General features: G+C 36.3%; 1 pseudogene; it reads right to left on the bottom strand.

Annotated features, from left to right (window-relative positions):
• Window positions 1-19,944: 19,944 nt before the first annotated feature.
• Window positions 19,945-24,839, bottom strand: LOC107801383 (cation/H(+) antiporter 18-like; annotated as a pseudogene).
• Between the last annotated feature and the right edge of the window lie 2,173 nt (window positions 24,840-27,012).

Raw genomic sequence — 27,012 nt, 5'->3', positions numbered from 1 at the left:
GTTTGCCCCCAAATTGGCAAGAGCCTTATGTTGTGACCAGAGTGTTATCCAATGGCACTTTATGTCTAACAGATATCGAAGGAAGATGCGTCGACATGGCTATCAATTCTGATGCAGTCAAAAGATATTATGCGTAATTTCTTTGATTATGATAGTTATTGGTTCGTTTGCTTGTACTTGGTACTTATTGGATAATGAAATGACGGAGACAATTCTTTATTCTCTCCAAACACTTTTAACCTTTGCTTCCCCCTTTGAGCCTTATTTATTCTTTCATACCCCTCTTTTGGAGTCACTAAAAAATATATGAAAAAAAGGGAATAAAATGAAATATAAAAAAAATAATGAAAACAAGATAAAGGTCATAAGAAAAACAAAGGAAGCGGTGGGAACTACGTTTGACCTGATTCCTCAAAGAGGATATGTAGGCGCCTCATAGCTCGGTCATAGTGTGCATAGTTCAACACAGTGTAACAAAAATAAAATCCCCCAAGCAAAGAAAACTGGGGCAGAAGTTAGGTTTTAAAGTTTCAAAAAAGGTTTGATTCCAAGAGTTGTAGTAGTTCACCCATCAAAGTTATTTTGAATTTTTGATAGCCTTTCTTTTAGCCCCATACCAAAACCAACATCGATGTCCAAAAAAGACCTCCCAATCAATATCCGAGAGGTGCCAAGTCAGGCAAATGAAAGCCGAGAATAATGCACTGATCCCCAGCAAGAAGAGGATCATAAACTGGAAATGAATTGATAGCCGAAAAGAATCTCCAGAAGAGAGATTCATATCGGCAGCACTCCAATCCCCCGTTGAAAAAATAAAATGAGAGAGTCTTATCGGTGAAAACCTTTACAGGCACCATAAGGCGACGAAAGATGAGATAAATAAAACGAGAGAGTCTTATCGGTGAAAACCTTCACAGGCACCATAAGGCGACGGGAGCTGGGGAAAGGAGAGAGTCTTAATAGTGAAAACCCCTCGAAGGACACTATAAGGCGACAAGATAGATTGGCAAAAAGGATCCGCATTTGCGAAGAGGTGGGCACCTATTTATCCCTAGCAAGTGAGGCCATCAGGAAGATTGATTTATACAAATAGACTGTGTCGATTAATCCGTAATGCACGACATGATCATTGAGACTAGTCATACCGTCCAGATAAGTTCTTTCCTTTTCTTCTTCCCCAGCATTTGTTCAGAAATTTTTTTCCCTTTTTCTATCTTTTCATTTCTTTGTCTAAAAAGACTTTTTCCAGAAATTTGTTTCGAGAAGGATTTTTCAGAGTTTACTACCATGGGCCGAAATGGTACAAAGCAAAATGCGAAGGGGACAGGCCAAAGTCAAGGCAATAAAACAAAAGGCGTTTGTTGCAAAACCAAATGACAAACTGGTCTAGAAAGTTAAGGGGAACATGAAGAAAAGCGGGAAACGACGGTTGAGGGACTTATGGACCAAGTTCCAAGAAGATCCCCAGCAGAACTTCGATAGATCACTGACCAAGGTCCAAGGGGGTCAGACAACACAGAAAGGGGGGAAGGAGGAAGAGAGAATTAATCCGCAGCAAGATAACCCCAACAGTCCTATCCTCAATAATGTTATCCCCAGATGATAACATTTTATGCCCTGCAGTGCTGGGAGAAAATAAACTTTTAAAGAAGTAGTTTTGGAGTTGAAGAGGACTCCCCCAGCATGTTTTGAAACAAAAGAGTGGGAAAGGGATAAATGGAAAACCATCCCCAGCAGGAATATCATCCCCAACAGAAATACCATCCCCAGCAGAAATATAATCCCCAGCAAGCAACTTTATTCCCAACCAATTTTGGGAGCACAGAGCAGGGGAAAGGGAAAGGAAAAATCATCCCCCAGCAGGAGTGACACGATCACTCACCATGTTAAAACTAACAAAATTTTCTTTGATTTCTATAGGAAAATAAAGGTTGATGATGGCAAAAAGACACGCCACAAAGGTCACCAAAACCGGGGCAGAAAATTTGCTGCCGTTGTCAAAAATTTTCTCGGATGAACGAGGAAACAAATCCAAATACTTTTCTGTTTTTTTTCATTTCATGTCCTAGGCGCCCACCAGTATAACGAGGGAATACATTTCTGTTTTTTCATTTCATGTCCTAGGCGCCCACCAGTATAACGAGGGAATACATTTCTGTTTTTTCATTTCATGTCCTAGGTGCCCACCAGTATAACGAGGGAATACATTTCTATTTTTGTTATTTCATATCCTAGGCGCCCACCAGTATAATGAGGGAATACATTTCTGTTTTTCCATTTCATGTCCTAGGCGCCCACCAGTATAACGAGGGAATACATTTCTGTTTTTTCATTTCATGTCCTAGGCGCCTACCAGTATAACGAGGGAATACATTTCTGTTTTTTCATTTCATGTCCTAGGTCGCCCACCAGTATGATGAGGGAATACATTTCATATTTTTGCATTCAGGCGCCCACCTGTATAACGAGAGGAATACTTTTCAGTCTTATACTTCAGATCTTGAAATCAGTAACCCACCAGAAGGTAATAAAACAGAGAGTTATAACAAAAAAATCCCCAGCATAAGTCCAAATTTAGAAATCAGAAAGAAGGCAGAATGTTACGACGAGAAGTCCAGCACAAATTTAAGTGCATGAGTCAAAGGGAAGATAAGACAAATTTCAAGAGAAGCGGCCTTTGAACCTCAATTGTTCCCAGCATAACAAATCTAATGAAGAAAAGTCGTATCCCTAGAGAAACCTCTGAAAGTTTAGTGGAGGAAGCCATATCCCAGCGGACCGAATAAGATAGTGAAAACTGGGATTCAGAAGCAAAAGGCCAGTGCCATCCCCAAGTTTTCGGAAGAAAGAAGCGGCGGAAGAAATACAAGCCGACAAGAAAGTAAGGCAGCAAAAACAAGCTGAAGATATATAAGATCTTGTGATCCATAGGCTAGCCTAGCTTATTATTTTCTTGTTTTTTTTTTTGATACGGTGTAATAAGGAGATCAGTAAGGCAGTGGTAACAGTATACAACAGTAGTAACAGCAGAACCACAGTTCCCCGGTAGTCCCAGCTACCAAGACTTCCCGAACTACATTAACTTGATTCCCCTTTAGCCAGGGATATGTAGGAAACCTTTGAAGCAAAGGTTCGGTTAAATTTTTTTCAAAAAAAAAAATGCTTCACACGGAGTACTCGGATGGGCAAAAAATCGCTCACTTTATCTTTGCACGAAAACCCTTCGTGTCTTCGGGCAAATAGGGGCAGCTATAAGCACGTGATTTTTGACCTATGAAAGAATTACTCCCAACAAAATTCAAAATAAAACGATTTTCCTTGGTGCGCAATTTTGAGAATTTTTGTGACATTTTGGATAATTATTTGTATTTGTCTGTGCATGTTTATTTTTTAAATTAATAAAAAAAATACAAAAATATGTCGTATTTGCATTTAGGATTTAATTCTACAATTAGGAATAATTAGGTTTGTTTTACAAGAATGAAATTACAAAAATATGCATCGTTTGCATTTTTAGCATTTAATGTCCAATTGTACAATTTTATGCTTAATTATTACTTAATTGTGTGTTAGTTGTTATTGGGAGTTAATTTGCGCTTTTATAAATTAATTATTTCTATATGATAAATTTAAGGATTTTTAGAATTTAGTTTTAGAAAAATAAAAGGAGAAAAGAGAGCAAAAATACAAAGAAATCGGATTTGGGCCTTTTCTTCAATTTTAACCCAGGCCCAAAACACCTCTACCCAACCTTCCCCTACGACCCGGTCCATTCCAACCCGGGTCGACCCAGTCCATAACCCAAAGACCCAACACCCACTTATCTTACATTTCACAAAACAAACTAAAAAAACCCTAAACCTAAACTAAACCTATCCGCCACCCCCTCTCTTCTTCTCCAAAACCCTTACCCAAAAACCACCAGCTCCCCGCCACCCACTCACCTCCCCATCGTCCAGCAGCCATGGACAACCAGGGAAACCACCATTGTTGCGGCTGCTGCCCAGCTCCTCTCTTCGACCGCTGCTGCCCCCCTCCCCCCACGTCGATACACACACACGCACACACCTTCGAGCTCCATATCGACATCCATGGCAGCAGTACCAACAACCCTCCACCACCTTCTCCTTCACGTCCAAACAGACCCCGCTGCCACTACTTCATCTTCTTCGTCAAGCTTGAGCTCGACATCCATGGCTACTGCTTCGTCTTCTCCGTCGTCGAGCCTGAGCTCTCATGGCTGCTGGTCGCTGCATCTTCTACTTCACCACTGTTGCTCCAGCTAGTCCGCCATAGTCCAAACGACCAGCTTCTGTTTCATCCTTTTTCAACACTCACAAACAGTCCGTTCGACCTCCAATAGTTCAAATCCGAGTTTGACTTGGGTTCGTTCAATTTTCAGATTTTTCTTTCAAGATTATTTAGTTCATTTTGATCTATTTTCTGTTATTGTTTTTGGTTTTAAGTGTTGGTTGTAATCTTGTCTTGTTCATTTTATTTTTCGGATTATTGATTCTTTGTTTAAAGTGTTATTTTGTAATCTTGTCTTGTTCATTAGTTCTCCTTCTTATTCAAGACCTTTTATTTGGTCAAAGTTTTTTTTTCTTCTGTTTGTTTGAGTGTGCGTTATAAGCTACATTCGATTTGAACAACTTCGTCGAATAGTTAGTTTATGACTGCTTTATTTGGACGAGTACAACCTGAATCACTTCAGTGGTCTGTTTTGATGCTTGAATCATTTGTGTGAATTTGACTTAAGGATTGGTTGTAGCTGTGTAGTGATTTGTTGCAGTTGTAAATCAGAGAGGTTTAAATACAGATTGTTAAGAGTCAGGGCAAGGCAATAATAATAGGGGGTTTTCAGGGGAATTTTTGGGTGTTAAAAGATTTGAAATGTTTAGTGTTAGTGGTTTTTCAGTTGAATATTCAGTGTACAATTAAATTAATGAATTATTTAATGAAAAGGGAATTAGTAGTGCAGAATACACCCTGTCTAGTATCTTTAAGGGTGGGAAATCATAAAAAAAGCATGAGATTAATGATAAAAGGGTATAAATGGACATGGGAGGGAATATACAGGCTGAAAGTGAAAAAAAAACTTTGAATAAATAATGTCTAGTTCTAGCCTATAAATAGGAGGAGTTGATATAGATAAGAGGACTGAAAAATTTACACATCAGAAAACTTCAGAACTTAAAAGTGAGAGATAGACTAATTTTTCAGAACTAAAAAGTCAGTCTTTGAGAGCTAAAAACTGAAAGTGAGATCCTTTTCTTTACTACTGATTTACAGTCAGGCTTTCCGGGATTTTCAATTTGGTTCTGACCATTGTTACATTGGTTACTGCTGGTTTTTGTTGATGTTGTTTGTTGTGGTATTCTGTTGCTATGCTATTGTTGTACATTGTTGCTCCTGACCTCTTTTCTCTCTTATTGTAATTAGAATTCCAGGTACACATTCGAATCTTGTAGTGATAAAGCTTTGAAGTTGAAATGAAACAATGAAATCCAATCGCTTCAATAAAGTAGATAGTAGGCAATTTGGTCTATTTAGTTTTTTCTTTGTGAACTGTTTTAATTTTTGTATAATTGGACTGAAAAGAGAAAGAATTGTATAAATGGTCATGCGCTGATATAATATGAACCTTTCAATTTTATTTTTTTTGTTAGATTAATGGGGTAGATCATGATAGTAGCATATCTCTAGTTAGTTGTTTGTTTCCATGCATATATTCAAGTAGTCCACAAACGAGATAGAGTACTTAGTCAAATCCCGATTAGTATTTCATTTAGGTGGTTAAAACTAATTTCCATTAATTCTCTTAAGTGATTATAATCTCATAAGTATTGGCATTAATTCATGTTACAAATAATCTCACATAGATAGGTTGTGGACTTGTTAATTAGATAAGTTACGGGTTTTTTTCCAGCATGTAATTAATCAGGATTTTTCTTTTTCTTTTTTTTAATTTAGAGACAAATTAAAATAGAAATGTAGTTACTTTAGGATTTCCCTTTTAAAATAAATGAGACGAGCTTCGCCAAATAAAAAAAAATTGCGGGGCCCTCAGTAAAGGTTTAAGATTTTTAGAAGTCAGGAAGGGTCGTTTAGCGAATTTCACGGCCCTCCCAAAAGATAATAACGCGCTAGAATCTTCAGGCGTGGCTTTAGTAAATTACATTCCTAAATATGGGCGGGCATTTTATGCGGCCCGAATCCAAATCCTAAGACGTTGAATAGAGTGTGCCTAAGATTGCGGGTTCATTTGATGCGGCGCAATCCGAAGACATACTTTAAACGGCGTTCACTTTCTTGAATAAATATGTATATGTAAAAGCAGTAAAAAATATAATCAGCATGTAGGTTATTCATGTAAAAAATCAGATAATAGCTAAATGCAACAGTTGAGCGACCGTGCTAGAACCACGGAACTCGGGAATGCCTAACACCTTCTCCCGGGTTAACAGAATTCCTTATCCGGATTTTTGGTTCGCGGACTGTTAAACAGAGTCATTCTTTTCTTCGATTCGGGATTAAATTGGTGACTAGGGACACCCTAAATCTCCCAAGTGGCGACTTTGAAATAAATAAACAAATCCCGTTTCGATTGTCCTTTAATTGGAAAAACTCCTTCACCCCTCGCGGGGACGTAAAAAGGAGGTGTGACAAGGGTCGCGAGAGGCCGAGGCCAGGACCATGGTAGAGGTTGAGGTGTGGCTCGTTCAGCAGTTGGAGAAGCACCTGTAGTACCACCAGTTGCTCCAGCTCAGGAGCAGATTCCAGATATGGCTGAGCCGGCAGAGCCAACTTAGGTATCAGTTGTGCCTATTGTGATTCCAGACCTTCAGGAGACTTTGGCCCAGATACTAAATGTTTGCACTGGTCTTGCCCAGGTGGTTTCGGCTTAGGCCGCACCTACCACTTCTCAGGTCGGGGGAGGTACTCATACCCCTGTTACCCGTACTCCAAAGCAGGTGGTGTAGGGACTTCAGACACCGGGGGTACTACCAACCCAGACAGTTCCAGCTGTTAAGGAATATGTGGTTCCTGCCATGCTTGATGATGAGCAACGTAGATTGGAGAGGTTTGATAGACTTCAGCCTCCGACTTTCAGCAGTGCAGAGGGCAAGGATGCTCAGGGTTTCTTGGATAAGTGTCAGAGGATTCTTGGTTGATGGCACCAACTCCAGCAGATGCACCACCCGTCCAGCCAGCTCGATGTGGGACCTAGTTAGCTAGAGGCCACCCTAGAGGGGGAGGCCGATCAGGTGGCGGTCAGGCCCGATTCTATGCCCTTCCTACCAGACTGGATGCCATTGCTTCAGATGTAGTAATCACAGGTATCATCTCAGTGTGCCACATGTAAGCTTCTATATTATTTGACCCTAGTTCCATGTATTCCTATTTTTCATCATATTTTGCTCGTTATCTAGGTATGCCACCAGATAGAGATATTATTTTTGGTATTGATTTAGTATCGGGTACTCAGCCCATTTCTATTCTACCATATCGGATGGCCCCAGCAGAATTGAAAGAATTAAAGGAGTAGTTGCAAAAGCTGCTTGACAAAGGCTTCATTTGGCCTAGTGTAGCACCATGGGGTGCCCCAGTCTTGCTTGTAAAGAAGAAATTAGCCGTCGGTGTTTGTGGCAAGCCTATGAAGAGGGAAGACTAGCCAATGCAACACCACCTACTCGGCTCAGTTCTCAGAAATGTTTTTGAAGGAGTTTGTCTCATGGATTCTCTGTAATATATGGCATATGGGGCTTGAACGGTTGTGTCAGGTCACTATGACGGTATCAGGATATGTCAACAGGTTTAATAAGTTAGCCGTCATACTCCTACTTTGGTTCCTAAGCCAGAGAGCGAGTCCACAGACTCATTAAAGGACTCAATTATGATCTTGAAATTTGGTAAAACTTGGGAAGCTACATGTTGATACTTCATTTCGGCTAGTGGTAGAAATTGCCAAAATGTTAGAATGTGTTCTGAATGAGGAAAAAAAAAGAAGGGAAGCTAAGAAGACCAAGAGGTCTCGAGGTTTTAAAGGATTCAGCGGATTCTACTCTACAACTATAAATCATTATGACACGAGCTTGGGCAGCCAGCCAGCCCAGTCAATATATCTGATTACTCGGGGTGCTCCAGTAAGTTCTTTTAATATACTACCGACACGAGATTCATATAACATTTATTCCAGTTATCTAGCATAGACTCAATATGAGCAACCGAAACCTTAAAGGGATTGTTATGAATGTAATAGTACTAGGCACATCATGAGGAAATTGTCCTAGACTTGGGAGAAACATATTTATTAAAAGCACTCAGGCTACATGCTCCATTGCAGTTAATACTCCACTTACATGACCAACTAGAGGTAGGGGTCGGGATGTTAGAGGTGGAGGTGAGACTCCTAGAGGAGGAGACCCAACCCGTTGATATATTTTCTATGGTATGGCTGAGGTCGCAATACCAGATGGTGTCGTTACAAGTGCGGTCTCGAATTATTATAAAGTAACAATTTATTTTAACTTGATTTGGTTCTGAGTATCGAGACAATTCCTCTTATTATGCTCCACTTATGAGTGAACTTCGTAATTCTAAAATCTACTTATGTGAATACTCCTATTGGGAGATTCGATTGAGATAGCTATGTCTATCATTATGTGTTGTGACTTTGTTAAATAGAAAATTATTCAAAAGAAGAAAATGGAATGTTCCAATTTGGAATGATGTGCATATTACTTGTGGTACAGAGTTGAGGATGAGATCCTCGTGTTATATATAATGTGAAATATTTAAATCGTCTTACAAGCTGCGGTGGATGTTATATAAGGATAAGGTCCTTGTGGTGAAAGAAAAAAATATGTGTTTACATGTTCCCTTTGTGAAATTAAAATTTGTACTATAGTACTTATAGGGAGTCATGCCTATTAGACTTATTTGAAAATTTTTGTATGAATATCTTTGTGCATAATTTTCCAGATTTATATTGTAATTATTGAGTTTTAGACTACGAGGTGAGTGCCCGCGGATGTAAATTGTTACTCCTTAATTCGGGTAAGTAATTATGAGATCTACATGCCTCGTTGTTAGTAAACTAGAGGTTTGAAATGAGATTTTGTTAACATGAGGTTAATTGGCGAAGTTGTAATCCATTATGAACAACTATTAAGACTAGAGATGTGATTATGGTCATACATATGACGCATTTTATGTCAAGATATCATTGTGATAATGTCGTTCTTGTAATGCAGAGATTAGTGTTACTGATATATACTCTGTGGTGCTTTGTTAGGTTGTGGAAATATTGTTAGGAGTTGTTTTAGTGTCACTCTGACAGGTGGACAGGCCCAATTACAGGGGAGACTCTACCGAAATTTCTGAAAAATTTGGGAGTTAGAAAAATTTAGGATATTGAGATGAGCAAACAAAGAGATAAGTTACATTATGTGTTTGAAGACAGACTCTACTTCTCATTTGAGGACGAATGACCCTAAGTGGGGGAGAATATAACACCCCGTATTTGATGGGTGTGTAGGCACGAGTTGCTATAGCCAGTCGAGACTAATATCGTGTGTTAACGTGAAAATCAGACCTTTTGGAAATGATTGGAGTGTAAGAAATTTGATCTTAAAGTTTACAAATATGGATAAAGGAAATAATCTCAATTGAAATGGTGTTGTCGGACTTATGTCGAATGTGGAAATGTGGGATCAACCACGAGTATATGTGTAAAAATAAAATCATCAATTTGAAAACCTCAGAATAATTCTTAGTACGTTCAAGGACGAACGTTTGTTTTAGAGGTCGAGAATGTGATGACCCAAAATGTCATCTTTAAATTAAATAATCATCTCGGTATTTTAAAACCTTGAAAAATGCTATTAATTATTTCTCGACTTGCGTGCACGGTCCGTATAATTTTCTGGAAGGCTTTTATGTGAAAAAATGGATTAAAATGTGAATTAGAGCTTTAAAACTCAACTGAGTTGACTTCGGTTAATATTTTGAGAAAACGAACCCGGATCCGAGTTTTGACCATTCCGGTAGAATCGTATCATGATTTGGGACTTGGTCATATACCCGAAATCGAATTCGGAGGTCCCTACATCAAATTATCGTCATTTAACGGAATCTAGAAATCTAAGGCTAAAGATTTTTTAAGTTTGACCAGAGATTTGACTTTTAAGCAAACGACTCCGGAATGGATTTTTGATAATTCTAATAGCTCCATATGGTGATTTTGGGCTTAGGAGTGTGTCTGAAAATTTATTTCGAGGTTCGTGGCTAAAATAGACTTGAAATGGTGAAAATAAGAAATTTAAGTTTGGAAGTTTGACCGGGGGTTGACTTTTTGATATCGGGGTTGGAATCCAGTTATGAAAATTTGTATAGCTTCGTTATGTCATTTATGACTTGTATGAAAAAATTGAAGTCATTCGGACTTGATTTGATAGGTTTTTGCATCGAATATAGAAGTTGGACGTTCTTAGATTCATTAGGCTTGAATTGAGGTGTGATGCACGTTTTTAGCATTTTATGATGTGATTTGAGGTTTCGAGTAAGTTCTTATGATGCTTTAGGACTTGTTGGTGTATTTTATTGATGTCCCGAAGGCCTCGGGTGGATTTCGGAAGGTTAACGGATCAATTCGGACTTGTATTTATCTATTGAAATTTTCTGGGCAGTTTCTGCACTTTTCGCACGTGTGAAGTGACCGCACCTGTGTGAACAGTATCCGTGTACAATAGCCATGTATAGTAGCATGTACAGTACCCGTAAACAGTATCCGTGAACAATATTCATGAATAGTAACACGCGTGAATAGTAACACGCGTGAACAGTACCGCGAAAAATTCTGGACAGTGCATAACAAGCAGTCCGAGTTTTCTTTCGTTTTTGGACTCCCAAGCTCGGTTTGGGCAATTTTTAAAGGCAAAGTTCACTACAAAACTTGGGATAAGTGTTCTTGACTCCCTTGTGATTATATTTTATAAATAAATCTTCATTTTTTGCGTTAGATTATTGATATTTGAAGAGAAATGGAAGAATTTTCTAAAATTCCATAAAGATGCATTTTTAAGATTTGAAAGCCAATCCGATGTTGTATTTTGGTAAAATTTATATGGTTGGACTCGTGGTTAGGTGGGGTTCATAATCCGTGACTTTTGTAGTATTCCGAGACGCGGGCCCCACTGGCGATTTTTGGGTTAATTTCGGATTTTGTTGGAAAATTAGTATTTTCATATGGAATTAATTCCTATAATATGTATTGAATGAATCAAGTTAATTTTGACTAGATTTGGGACGTTTGGAGGCCGATTTGAGCGACAAAGGCATTTCGGAGTAGGAGTTTTGCTCGGATTGAGGTAAGTAACGGTTATAGATCTGGTCCTGAGAGTATGAAACCCTGGACATTGTGTTGTATGACTATTTTGGAGGTGACGCACATGATAGGTGACGGGCGTGTGGGCGTGCACCGTAGGTATTGTGACTTGGTCCGTCCCGCGAGACTGTAGAATCAATTGGCCTACTGTTTAATACATGTTCCCTCTGTTTTCATAGAAATTGATTGTACTTCATGTTAGAAATTATGTTTAGGCCTTATGTGATCACTGTTGAGACCTGAGAGGTCGTGTACTTGATGACATAGCTGCTAAATTACTATTTGTACTCAGTCATAGCTTTTCTTGCTTATTATGCCTTGTCTCTTACTGTTTATTGTTGATACATGATATTACTTCTATTTGGGTTATTTATATGATTTCTGAAAGTCTGAGAGACTGAAGAGATTGATGACTGAGTAAGGTCGAGGGCCTAGTTGTGATATATTGATACTATAACACGTGAATTGTCCGTGCAGCACATGAGTTTCCCGTGCAGATCAAGATATTGATACTATAGCACGTGAGTTGTCCGTGCGGATCCAGATATTGATACTATAGCACATGAGTTGTCCGTGCGGATCCAGATATTGATACTATAGCACATGAGTTGTCCGTGCAGCACGTGAGTTGTCCGTGCGGATCCAGATATTATATTATAGCACGTGAGTTGTCCGTGCAGCACGTGAGTTGTCCGTGTAGATTATAGCGCTTGGACTGAAGGAGCCCCTCCAAAAGTCTGCACACCCCCAGTGAGCGCAGGTACCTATTGATAGCATGTGAGTTGTTCGTGCAGCATGTGAGTTATCCGTGCAATTTATAGCGCTTGGGCTGAAGGAGCCCCTCCGGAGTCTGCACACCCCCAGTGAGCGCAGGTACCTATTGAGTATGATTATTGAGGGCTGAGAGCCGAGTGATTAAGCTGTTGAGATGAGCTGAGTGATTGTTGCCTTGAGAGGCCATATTTGTTTTCAGTTAATTGCTACACTCAGTTTCTATTTGTCCGTACATATTTCTGGAATATTTGATATCTGGTTTATTTGAGTATGCACTGATGAGACTTAAATTGTTAAATCGAAAGTATGGCTACTCTTATTTGAAAGTTATTGAGATAACTGTATTTGCATAGCTCGTCACTACTTCTCAGTTCCTTATTTCTTTCTGTTACTTACTAAGTTGGTGTACTCACGTTACTCCTTGTACCTCGTATACAAATCCAGAAACTTCTGGTCACGGCGGTTGCTGATTGAGGAGTCAGACTCAGGAGACTATTGAGGTCGCTGCATGGCGTTCGCTGACCTTGACTTTCCTTTCCTTTCATGTTGTATTGTTCTATATTTTTAGACAGTTTTTTATCAGTCGGATGTTGTTATCATTTAGATGCTCATGCACTTGGTGACACCGGTATTAGGGATGGATTGTATAGTAATGTTTGAGTTATATTCTATTTTTTAAAAGGATTTCTTTAATATTAACTACTTCTGCCTTTATTTAAAAGTTCTATTGTGTTGAGATATCGAGTTGAGGCTTGCCTAGTTCCACGATAGGCGCCATCACGACAGGTGAGATTTTGGGTCATGACAAATATAACACCCCGTATTTGATGGGTGCGTAGGCACGGGTTGCTATAGCCAGTCAAGACTAATATCGTGTGTTGACGTGAAAATCGGACCTTTTTGGAAATGATTGGAGTATAAGAAATTTGGTCTTAAAGTTTACAAATATGGATAAAGGAAATAATCTCAATTGAAATGATGTTGTCGGACTTATGTCGAATGCGGAAATGTGGGATCAACCGCGAGTATATTTGTAAAAGTAAAATCATCAATTTGGAAACCTCGGAATAATTCTTAGTACGTTCGAGGACGAACGTTTGTTTTAGAGGTAGAGAATGTGATGACCCAAAATGTCATCTTTAAATTAAATAATTATCTCCGTGTGTTTAATACCTTGAAAAGCGCTATTAATTATTTCTCCACAGTCCGTATAATTTTCTGTAAGGTTTTTATGTGAAAAAATGGATTAAAATGTGAATTAGAACTTTAAAACTCAACTGAGTTAACTTCGGTCAATATTTTGAGCAAACGAACCCGGATCCGAGTTTTGACCATTCCGGTAGAACCGTATCGTGATTTTGGACTTGGTCATATGCTCGAAATCAAATTTGAAGGTCCCTACATCAAATTATCGTCATTTAACGGAATCAAGAAATCTAAGGCTAAAGATTTTTAAAGTTTGACCGAAGATTTGACTTTTGAGCAAACGACTCCGGAATGGATTTTTGATAATTTCAATAGCTCCGTATGGTAATTTTGGGATTAGGAGTGTGTCCGAATATTTATTTCGAGGTCCGTAGCTAAAATAGACTTGAAATGGCGAAAATAAGAAATTTAAGTTTGGAAGTTTGACCGGGGGTTGACTTTTTGATATCGGGGTCGGAATTCAATTATGAAAATTTTCATAGCTTCGTTATGTTGTTTATGACTTGTATGCAAAATTTGAAGTCATTCGGGCTTGATTTGATAGGTTTTTGCATCAAATAAAAAAGTTGGACGTTCTTAGATTCATTAGGCTTGAATTGGGGTGTGATGCACGGTTTTAGCATTTTATGATGTGATTTGAGGTTTCGACTAAGTTCGTATGATGTTTTAGGACTTTTTGGTGTATTTTATTAAGGTCCCGAGGGCCTCGGGTGGATTTTGGAAGGTTAACGGATCAATTCGGACTTGTATTTATCTGCTGAAATTTTCTAGGCAGTTTCTGCATTTTTCGCACATGTGAACAGTGACCGCACCTGCGTGAACAACATCCGTGTATAGTAGCATGTACAGTATCCGTAAACAGTATCCATATTTATGAGAGTCCAAGAGACTGAAGAGATTGATGACTGAGTAAGGTCGAGGGCCAAGTTGTGAGATATTGATACTATAGCACGTGAGTTGTTCGTGCAGCACGTGAGTTGCCAGTGCAGATCCAGATATTGATACTATAGCACGTGAGTTGTCTGTGCGGATCCAGATATTGATATTATAGCACGTGAGTTGTCCGTGTAGCACGTGAGTTGTCCGTACGGATCCAGATATTATATTATAGCACGTGAGTTGTTTGTGCAGCACGTGAGTTGTCTATGTAGATTATAGCGCTTGGGCTAAAGGAGCCCCTCCAGGAGTCTGCACACCCCCAGTGAGCGCAGGTATATGATAGCATGTGAGTTGTCCGTGCAGCACGTGAGTTGTCCGTGCAGTTTATAGCGCTTGGGCTGAAGGAGCCCCTACGGAGTCTGCACACCCCCAGAGAGCGCAGGTACCTATTGAGTATGATTATTGAGGGCTGAGAGCCGAGTGATTAAGCTGTTGAGATGAGCTGAATGAATATTGCCTTGAGAGGCCATATTTGTTTTCAGTGAATTACTACACTCAGTTGCTATTTGTCCCTATCATACATATTTCTGGAATATTTGATATCTGGTTTATTTGAGTATGCACTGATGAAACTTAAACTGTTAAATCGAAAGTATGACTACTCTTATTTGAAAGTTATTGAGATAACTGTATTTGCATAGCTCGTCACTGCTTCTCAGTTCCTTATTTCTTTCTGTTACTTACTAAGTTGGTGTACTCACGTTACCCCTTGTACCTCGTATACAAATCCAGAAACTTCTGGTCACAGTGGTTGCTGATTGAGGAGTCAGACTCAGGAGACTATTGAGGTCGCTGCATGGCGTTCGCTGACCTTGACTCTCCTTTCCTTTCATGTTGTATTGTTCTATATTTTTAGATAGTTTTTTATCAGTCGGGTGTTATTATCATTTAGATGCTCATGCACTTGGTGACACCGGTATTAGGGATGGATTGTATAATAATGTTTGAGTTATATTCTATTTTTTAAAAGGATTTCTTTAATATTAACTACTTCTGCCTTTATTTAAAAGTTCTATTGTGTTGAGATGTCGAGTTGAGGCTTGCCTAGTTCCATGATAGGCGCCATCACGATAGGTGAGATTTTGGGTCATGACATTTGAGCCGGTATACCTAATGTCAATTTCCTACTAACCTCCGAAATAGTTGAAGGAATAATCATATCCTTCCCAGTTTCTACTCCTTCTTGTCGTTCCGGTGTTTGTATGTCTTGAGTTGTCTTTCCAGCTTTAGATTTGTTACTAATTGAGCTTCCAGCTGTTGAGATCGGTATCTTAGAAACTTTTTTTGGCCTTCTTCTTCCTCTACGTCGCCCCCTAGCCATGGCAGATGCACTCGGTGCACGTTTAGCTAACGTGAGCTGAAAGCATGGAGAAGACGAGCTTTTTTCACCACTCAGTATATCTAATTAATCCTTAAAACTATTATTATTATTGTTATTTTATGAGTGCTCTTTCTTTATCTGTTATCTTCACAAATTAATACCTATTTCAAAATAGTTCGAGAATGTGAGAAACAAAAGCACATAAATGTGGTTGATAAGAGTCAAACTATGGATCACTGTAATATTCCCGTGGAACATGTTTCCTCTAGTACTCTAATTTGGGGAGAAATTTAAAAATTGTCACACTTTCAACAGTAATCGAAATTTAGTTACTTTTTATGTAAAGATAAATTTGAACGAAAATATTGTTCAAAATCCAGAAAATACTCCAGCATAATATATTGGAACTCCAGCATAATATATTGGAGTTCCAGCATAAGTATACATAGAACCCCAATATATTATACTGGAGTTCTAGTATAATATACTGGACTTCCAGCATAATATACTGGAATTCCAGTATAATATACCGGTCCAACATAATATGCTGGAAGTTCATACATAGGTGCTCCAATCTCCAGTATATTATGTTGGAACTTTCCGCGTGTTGAAGTTCCAGCATAATATGCTGGAAGTTCATACACAGGTGCACCGATCTCCAGTATATTATGCTGGAACTTTCCGTGTTGCAGCAAAATAGTGGCTATTTTTCCATGAATTTGCAAATACTGGCTATTTTTGAATGACCGGTCCGAAAACTGGCTAGCCCGTGCTATTTTTACTCTAATTTGTAAAGATACATATCAACTATATATATAATATTTCCTATTTCAACCACACACAAAAAAAATAGCACAATATAATATGTGAAATAATCCCATCAAACAAACACGCCACAAGATTAATTGACCCTTTCTTTTTAACCCTTTGTACTCTGTTATTTGATTTACTAAGTCTAATCATTATTATTATTATACACTTTAAAAGAGAGAAATCACTCTTTCAATTGGTATACTACTTTTTCTGGTGAGAAGTTAACCTCAATACCTCGTAAACACTTGTCTATTAAACCATCATTTAAATCTAAGAATGTTTATTTAGAAAGGCTTCATGTCACAACTGGTCGGTGAAAGAAATTACAAAATGATAGAGCACAATGTCAGACACGTATTAACAATGACTTGTCCTAACGATAGAAATAATTGAAGGACTAATATTAAAATAAACGGATACTATTAAACATATATTGGATTTGTCAATGGCATCGTAGTCTGATGGAATCCGTATATGTTATTTGCAAATATCTCAGGTTTAACTCCTTCATAAACGGGTATTTCTTACTTTTAATATATACTATATATTTGGTATTGAAAAGGCAAAAAAAGAAGACGTATTGTTTTTTTTTTTTTTGGGTAAGGAGGAACCCACAGTCGCTACAACCTCTGAGGCTGACCCTTCGAGTGAGTACTATGTGCGTACTGGTTAAACTCTCCATGTGCAATAGCCTGGAATCACACAGGAAATGTACACCGTACTAGACAAGCTCTGTCCGTATAGATGACCACCATACGGATGACCATCCTCCAAACCAAGAGGGCGTCATGAAGGGATAGAAGACGTATTGTTGTACAACTACTACTCCCTCCGTTTCATATTAAATGAGGTAGTTTGACTCGGCACGGAGTTTAAGAAAAAAGAAGAAGATTTTTGAAACTTGTGGTCTTAAAAACTTAAGAGGTAAAAAGTTTGTGGGGCCATGACATTTGTGTGACTATAAAAACTTCTCATTAAGGGTAAATGGGTAAAATGAAAGAATTTAAAGTTGAATTATTTCCAAATTTAGAAATGTGTCATTTGTTTTGGAACAGACTAAAAAGGAAAGTATCTCATATAATATGAAACGGAGGAAGTATATATTATGGAAATGATATGAGTGGTCTTTGTCTCCATTATTGGGCTTGTTAAAAGTTCAACTATGCCTTATATATTGTTTGGAAAATATTAAAGATAAAATGCTTAGATGATTTTTTTCCTTGCACTAGTATTGTTATCAAAAGGAGTTTGAATTCAAAGTATGCAATAATTAACATGGAAAAGAGGACTAAATTGTCACGGGTTAGCACTTATTAGCCACTCCCTATTAACTTTATTTCTTTCTCATTAAAGTCAACTTAAAGTTACTATTTTAAAAAAACTGTCTGGCCAGTATTAACTTTAACTAGTAAAGTTTTACATATTCATAGCCTGCTTATGCCTCAGCAGCTATAGTCTTACAAGTTCCAAAAACCTACATAACTATTTTTATGAAAACATGAAATGCTGTACCAAACTACTAATCCCAGTGGTGGCTCTCACATTACAAATGTAGGCTACTTCTCGTGCAATGCAATACTATTAGCTCCTCTACTTCTCTTTTCAAATAGCCTCAGGTTCCTTTCTATCCAAATGACATGTGTTATCTCAGCATATACCATCTCATAGAGTTGAGCTCTCTGTGTCCAGCCCTTAGGCCATTTTGTCACCCATTGCATATGTTGGTCCTAGTTATCTTTCACAACATCCTGTCTTTTCATCCAATGAAGGATTCTCTGTCATACTTCCTTTGTAAAGCGATAGTTCACAAACAAATGTTCCATGGTCTCATCATGATTTTGACTTTGTAGGAATGTTTGAAAAAAATTAACAATTATTATTGGCAACTCATATAGAATATAATTTAGCTTTTACGTTTTCATCTTTATTGTTTCAAAATTATATTTTTACCGATTTGACTCTTAATATTACACAATAACTGATTTTACTTAATTTTTTATCTTTCACTATTAATGCACTTCTTATGGAACAAATATATGTACCCTAGGAGTTTTTTCCATTTGAAAAATACTTTTACTTATACGATATTTTTTTGGGGAAAATTGAATTGCATTCTTTTGCTACTTAGCTAATTTAATTATTTAATTATTTATTTTAAGCATTAAAGAAAGCGATTCTATTTATAACACAAACTTCTATTGTGGTTGAAAATTACGCTTACCTTTCTTATTTTTATTTTTTATAATGAAACAAAATTCACATGACAATATATAATAGCATCTATGTAATGTTCCAAATTTCCCTTCAACGGTATTAGATATTAAATACTAAATTTAGTAACACAAAAGTCTTTACATGAGTACAAAATAAAAGTATTTGCACTTCAAAAAATGATAAAAACATGGATTACAGCTCTTTCATTTCATGCTTGAATTTTAACCTATTCCATGATTCATGTTGCATATTTATTTACATAAACTGAATATTGATCTTTAGAAATGAGATAAAATTAATCTTCTATATATTCGGTTATTCCTATAAATTTATTTATTAATATTATAAAATTATTGATGTATGATGAAAATTTATACTCCTAATTTTACTGTGGTAATGTATATTAAAAAATCTAAATACCTAAAATATGTCATGTTATAAAAGACATTAGAAGGAAAATAGGCCAAAAATAGTTGAAAGAAACGAAAGCAAATATTTCAAGCTCAATTTTAAAATTGACTCCTTCGTTTTACGTATAACATGAAAAAAAAATACTTAGACAAACTTGGCCAAAAAATAAATTAGCTAATATATCATTTAAGTATTCAAGAGAAAATTCAATTAACGAAAAAAAAATTTATAACTATTGTTCTTTAACTTTTATTAATAATTTAATGTTGCTTTTAATTTTGCCAAATATAATGAGTATTTTATTTTTGTGTTATATATATAGCTTACGTGTGCCTTCTTTTAGTAGCTTCAAAAGTAGGGCTAATCTGACGGAAAAAAAGGTAGTACAAGTACGTATTTTTAATCTCTAAGTTTTGAATGATAAAAAAATATTATAGTTTACTACAACTTTAATATTAATGGGCTTTAAATTAAAAAAAATTATATTAAATAAAAATTTAATTGCTTTTAGAATCCTGAATATTAGGATTCTCTACATAATTCAAATATAGAAAAATTTAATAATCAGGACTATAGTTGATTTTAATGTCCCATCTAGTAGGAAAATAATTAAATGACTATTCTTACATATTAGGAAAATATTTAAATTACTATTTTGTCCAATATGAACTCTATTTTTAAAGGACAAAAAAGACGAACGACATTTCGCTAAGGACTTTCGTGCTTTTAATATAGTATAGATTAATAGGAGTAATAGATTGATTAACTGCAAATTAATTAAGCAAACAAAATTCTTTTTGTCCAGATTATTGAAATATTTAGAAAGGGTAAGAATCATTAACAGAATTGAAAAATATGAACTAAAGAAGGTCATGTGTTTTACATAAAGCTTTATACATTAATTTACTCTTCTATATATATAAACAACCACAAAAATAATAACAAGAGATCGATCCAAACTAATGAGGTACACGTTTGATATATGAATTCTTACTGTTCATTTCATTCGCTTGAAACCTGTTTCATTCCAATATTCAATAATTGGGGTTACTAACAGTAGAAAATCTTCGCATATTTTACTTACATGTATTTAAAGTACAACCAGTTGTAACTTTCCTTTCAAGGGAAGTCAGTGCAACAGTATCTTGTAAAATGACCCCCCAAAAAAAAAGAAACCTTAAAATTTACAGCTTTGCGTAAGAAGGGAAAACGAGAGGAATATATATATATATATATATATGTACATAACTTTCTGCGATTTGGTAAGTAATTCCTTATTCATAACGTGCAAGAAATTAAATTTCAGTTTCATCATCATCTCCTTTAGCTGAAGCTCCTTCCTTCAAAGTGCTGAGCGAATCTTGAGATAACTCGCTACGATACTTCTGCACCACTAAAACTGATGCCGTTGTTGAAAATTCAGGGGAAATTAACAAGTTTCCCAAAGGCCCCAATTCTGGACAGTCAGTCCTTGTATCAAATGTCGAAACCAATTGACCCTCAGACATTCTCCGACCAGGAACAGGTTAACCTTTTTATATGCGCGGATTGCTTCTATAGTTTCTGTAGCATCTTTCACTGTAATCTCCTCGAAAATGATAGAACCGTCACCACTTGATTTCTGCTTTAAGTCCGCAAGAAATTCTTCATCTGTTAACTCGGCCTCGGGGCCAGAGTCATCGATGATGTCCACGTGGACAGTGAGCCCAACAACCTCAGGGTCCGTTACAAAACGGACCGCGGTTAAAGTAATGCCAGGGTGCTCGGCCATGCGCATACCATAAGCGAGCGCTTCACGATCATCTTGACCCCCAAAGAACAAAACCAGTACCGAATAATCAACTTCGCTAGCAGATACATGACATGCTCCGCCGAGCCCACGGTCAATTAATATGCTAACAGAACACGGTGCGTGTTGTAGAACTCGTCGATTGACAAGTCTAAGATCAGCTCGTGTTGTTTCAAAATGTCCGTCAATTCTCTGATGTTTATGGAACGGTAAAATTATCATTGAAACTCTTTTTCTCTCCGCGCTAGCAATTATGTCCTCATGCATACTAGTCATAGCAGAGATTGCAGTTGTTGGTCGAATTGACACCTTACTGAGTTGTCCAAATGTCTCAAATGCGACAATGACTTGGTTTGATTCCCCTACCTGTCCTTTATTCCAAAACGGAAGCCCGTTCTTTCTGGCCTTGTGAACCATTAGAATTGCTGAGGATCTTTCAGTAAGCTCCAAGAGGTGCATCGCGTAGACGCGAAGTCCTTCCTTTTTCTCTGTTCCTCTAGAGGCTTCGATGAGATTTATCAGTGTGGGGATATTTCTTGTGCCGTGGAAACATGTCAAGATTCGGAGTTGTGCCTTGCTTGTGTCTTTCCTCATTATTGTTCTGTGTTTGTATTCCGTGACAGCCATTTTGGCTGGCTTGTAGATGGCTATAACTATTGGGGTTGTCATGAATGTTGTGAAGAGAGCCATTAACACCATGATCGCAAATATTTGATCGTTCAATACCTACAAAATTAATCCGACACGATATTATTTTATGTGCAACTCGAAAGGTTAAATATAATGAAAATCTACTCCACCTGTTTCATTCATTTATATGATGGTGTTTGATTGAGGAAAATATTTCAGAAAGAAAGACTATATACTAAAGTAATGCCATGGTATTTAATTTTATGCCTATAATAAGAGCATGTCATTAAGATCGAGATAAAAAGTTTAAAGTTAAAGAGTTTTCAAATATAAAATGGTGTTACTATATATTTTTGGAAAGATTAAAGAGTTTAACATATTAAATAGCTGAAATGAAGCTTACCCCTTTATCTTTGCCAATGTTAAGGACAATGAGTTCCACTAACCCTTTAGTGTTCATCAAGAAACCAAGAGCCAAGGATTCTTGAAGAGACAACTTGCACATGAGAGAGACAAATACAGTACCAACAATCTTGCCAAAACATGAGGTAGTAATGACAAGAGCAAGAAGACCCCAAGATTGAGCTCCTTGAATAGTGGCTACATTTGTTTTTAATCCACTAGACACAAAGTATAGAGGAAGGAATAGTCCAGACACAAGATCCTCCACTTTTTCCACTAAAGCACCTGCAAATGGCCCATCTTTTGGTACGAGAACCCCAACAACAAAAGCACCAAATAGGGCATGAATACCAATTGCATCAGTAACAAATCCTGCAGCCAAAACAATTGCCAATGTAGCGCACACATATAACTCATTCACTGGCTCTCCCTCTGAACATTGCCTTGCCATCCAATTGAATATTAGAGGTGCAGTGAATATACAAATCAGGACAAAACCTGTCCCACATAAGAGGACCCATAATGAAATTATGGGAGAACCGGAACCTGAAACAGAAGCCGATCCAAAATTTAAATTTGATATATTCAAGTTTTATGATTCTTAAGAATATAATATTTACTGCGAGTTCAATTGAACCTATAAAAAAGAAAAGCTACATCCGCCTCTGACCAGAAAGTGCAATAGCAAGAGCGAGTAGAATCCATGCGGCTACATCATTGACCGCGGCAGCGGACATCGCCATTCGACCAACATCGGTTGTCAAAAGCTTGAGTTCAGCTAAAATACGAGCCAAAACAGGGAAGGCAGTGATAGACAGAGCAACTCCCATGAAAACTAGAAAAGGTCCTTGATTAACCCCTTCGGCAATTGTGGCTCGGAGAGCAAAAGATGTTCCAATTCCTAATACAAAAGGGAGAGTGATTCCAGCAAGAGCAATACTTAGTGCTTTTTTTCCAGTTCGACGAAGAGACCTTGGGTCTAACTCAGTCCCAACGAGGAAAAGAAAGAATAGGAGGCCAAGGTTAGCCAATGTATCCAACACTGTGAGGCTACTTTTTGGAAATATCGCATTCAGATACTTCTCGTTGCGTCCAAGAGCAGAAGGACCTAGTAGAATTCCTCCCTGCCAAAATAAAAATCAATTGTCACCTTTTCAAAAATGGCGGACTAATGGCGGGTACTTTGGGTTCGATTGAATATGTTGCTTTAGGATTGAATTACTGTCAAATATAATATAATAATAATAATAATAATAATAATAATAATAATAATAATAATAATAATAATAATAATAATAATAATAATTTAAAATGTATACTTATAATACGATGACATTCTTTTAAATCCCATGATTATATCAATTTAAATTCTTTTAAACGACGGAGAGTACATGATGTTCCAGGATGATGTTTTTCTGAAGTAAATATATTGCGACCACAGAAAAATATTTTCACGAAACTATATATTGTTAATTAGAAAATTTGACTTCTAACGTCGACATGTATTTATCAGTATGTATTAGCAAGGAAGAAAGAAATTAATTATACTCATCCCACAGAAAATTAATAAAAAAGGTTCATATAAGTTTATAATTTTATTGTTTTGAAGTTGATTCTCTTTCATTCATCAACCTCTGAACAAAAAGGGATGCAGGATAGAATAACTATTCATCAACTATAACTACTCCTTCCATTTTAAGTTAAACGTACAATTTCCACAATTGGATACCTGACGATTCGCATCTCAGTATTACATGATAGGCAATATCACTAAATTAGTATAGCCTACACGAGTTACGTTTGAAAAGAAACAATAAGAATAAATAATAAAAATAGAGGACGTGTGCTAAAGTGGACTTTATATTATTAATAAAATTTTTTGGATGCATTAATTAATGTAATACCAATCATTCTACGCCAGTTAATCCTTTGAACTTGGAGGCGACAATAATTAATTTGTTAAAAGATCATATAGGGACACTTGGAGAAAGAAACCAATAAACTAAACCCTTCTTCAAAAAATAGCACTCTTGTTTGCATCAGTACGTAAATGAGTGGAGTTAAAAGTTAAACGATCTGATATATTCTAAAGAAGAATTAACACAAAAGTAGAGCTAGAAATTGCTCATTATAAGTTTGAGTTTTTTTTAAAAAAAAAAAAATTAAATAGAGAAGACTAGGTCTCATGTGACTTTGGACAAACAAAGTAGCATAATAGGACGCCAATCATTTTGGTCTTTTCCCGAATATAGAATATATTAATCTTCTTAGAACATATTAAAAAGAAAAATAATAAGAGTATCACATAAAATAAAATGAAATAGATAAAGTATTGTTTTATTAAAAACTTAACATTATTTTGGACCAAAAGAAGGAGGGACAATAATCTATTTTTTTTTTCCTTTCCTTTTCCTGTGATGAGATCGTAAAACTAGTTTCAAGCTTAAGCTACGAGAGAGAACCTAAGAGAGGAAAGACTTACAATAATCTCAGCAACAACACGCGGTTGTCTCAATGGTCGGAGAATATAGGCGAGGACTCGAGTGAGTACAAGCACCAAGCATATCTGTACAATCGCCAAAGGCAGTGCATAATGCAGCGGATTATCCCCTTGGAGTACTCCGCTAGAGGTAGCATGCATTGGTGATGATTCACATTTAACCGCCATGATGACTTCCTAGTAAAACAACCTTAACAAAATCCAACCAGATCCAGCAAAACCTTAAATCTTCTTTCAATGTCTGCAATATGTAGTAAAAAAATGTTATCTAAAAGATAATTACAATATATTGTTCATGATAAATGAAATTAATAACCTAAAAATAAGATAAATTACCTGCTAAAAGGAGTGAAGAGAAAGAAGAGCAGGACAAAAGAGCAAAGCTTATTATTCCAAAAAGTGAGGAACCAATGAATAGAAACTTGCCTTAGGCAATTTAAAGAGTGGTGTGTCCTACACAGGGCCTTCAACTCCAGTATTTATATGGAGCCACGAGAGTTTGATTTGTCGATAATACCCATGGTGGATAAACCTATTAATATAAGTCAACAATGTTTTAGCTATTATTTTACTCACATTATTACTCTCTCTCTCTCTGGTATTCCTTTTTCGAATTTAATTAGTTTCTAGCATTGAATTTGATTTTTTTTTCCCTTCTAACGGGATTTGTTTTCTTTAATCATTTTTAATTTCCTCCAAGTTTTGACCATTGAAATTGCGAGTCTATTTCCTGGTATTCACGCCATATAGAAATTAATTAACTCGTTATGTTAATCTATTGATATGTATTTCGATAACATACTCTTCTTATCATATTAGTCGTTTAAAATATAGTACCAATTCACGTTACTATCATTTACATATCTTATTTGAAGTTCGATTGTGATCTGTGTGACTTTTGGTTTCAATCCTTCTTTAACTTACTTTTCTTCTCTTTTCGATCTGATCATGTTTTTTCATTAAATCAACCATATCCAAACATGAATTTCATGGCAAATCCTATGTATAAAATGTCTAAGTCAAGGTTATTACATGATCAAGTATCAGAGTGTCACTTGAGTTTTTCTTACACACCAATTTTACCCCACCTTCTTTCACACTATTCTAATACAAAAGAAACCAAAAGAAAATTTTGTCCTTTCCCTCTTTATTTTGTCGGGACTTTCCCTTTTTAAAAGTCAATTTGACTAATTGACTTGGAGGTGTCAGAAAAAATTTAAATTTATTTTTTATAAAATTACTCTTATGTTCATATCCCTAAAAAGTTTTCTTATTCCTCACATTAAATATTTAATTAAGGGTAGTTTAGTCATACTAGGTATTTTTATATATAATTTAATATTTTTTTAATGGGCATACCCAAAGCAAATTGGTCACTTATTGTGGACCGAATGGAGTAATCAAATGTAGATTAATTCATTTTTTGCAGCTAAAATTTAAGCATGCTGAAACTTTTACTGAAAAAAGGTAAATTAAATTTTTCTTCATTTAGAAAAGGTGAATAGTGCACATTGGAAATCAAAGAATGCTCAGTTTGACAAATATTTGGGACAGATGGAGCATCATTTAATATATATTAAAAGTAAAAAAAATCGACTAAAGGGTTTCTAAGAATTGTTAATTTCTGATAAAATCACACACGTCGATTTCTGAAATGGGGTCGGGGTTAATGGTGGTGGGACCCTGATGAATGGGAGAGGCCTTTAGATTAAAGCACGTTGTAATAAAATTCACGAGTCAATTATATTTAAAAATATTTTAGTACGAAATAATGCAGCATCCTACATCTAATTAACGTTAACATTTTTTTCTATTCTCCCAATTTCTTTTTTATATACAATTATTGAGGTCAACTATAATAAACATTAAATATTATCGTCCTTGGCATCATGTCATGTTGCCGAGTCTTTTTTTTCTTTTCGACTTTCTTTTTGGTATAACGCTGAGAAGCTGAAGATTTAAATGGACAGTAATCTCCTTTAGGGTCGTTTGGTAGGATGTATTATGAAAAAAATAATATACGTATTAGTTTTAATATTACAAATATCTTGTTTGGTAGTGTTTTTTTAATCTAGGTATAACTAATACACTTAGGGATCGTTTGAAAGGAAGTATACGAATAGTGTTGAATATGGTGTATTGGTAATTCTGGTATTAGTAATGTATAAATTAGTTATGCTGAGATTATTTCTTATCCACTGTTTGGTTTGGTGTATTATAGCATTATATAATTTCTAAAAAAAATTGATTGCTTACAAATTACTCTCGACATTCTTTAACTTTGTACATTATTTTTATTGCAACAATTTTATTATTCTCTACATTCTTTACGCTTTCTAAAGCTAATTTTTTCTTTACAGGGGAGCAAAACTAAAAGAGAAAACTAATTGAAATATTAAAATTAAAAACAACCCAACAGAATCCCACAAGTGGGGTCTGGGGAAGGTAGAATGTATGCAGACCTTACCCCTACCCTGGAGGGATAGAGAGGCTGTTTTCGAGAGACCCTCAGCTATAGAAGACGAAAATACACAATAGATTCTGTGACAATAACAAAAACCAGAAAGATAATATAAGCATCGTAAGAGACAGAAACTAGATGGAAAAACAATAACAATAACTAG

The sequence above is a fragment of the Nicotiana tabacum genome, chromosome 3 (assembly GCF_000715075.1).
Source record: "Nicotiana tabacum cultivar K326 chromosome 3, ASM71507v2, whole genome shotgun sequence".
In the NCBI taxonomy this organism is placed as follows: Eukaryota; Viridiplantae; Streptophyta; class Magnoliopsida; order Solanales; family Solanaceae; genus Nicotiana; species Nicotiana tabacum.
Note: the sequence above shows the minus strand (reverse complement) of the source record. Positions and strands in the feature narration are given on the sequence as shown.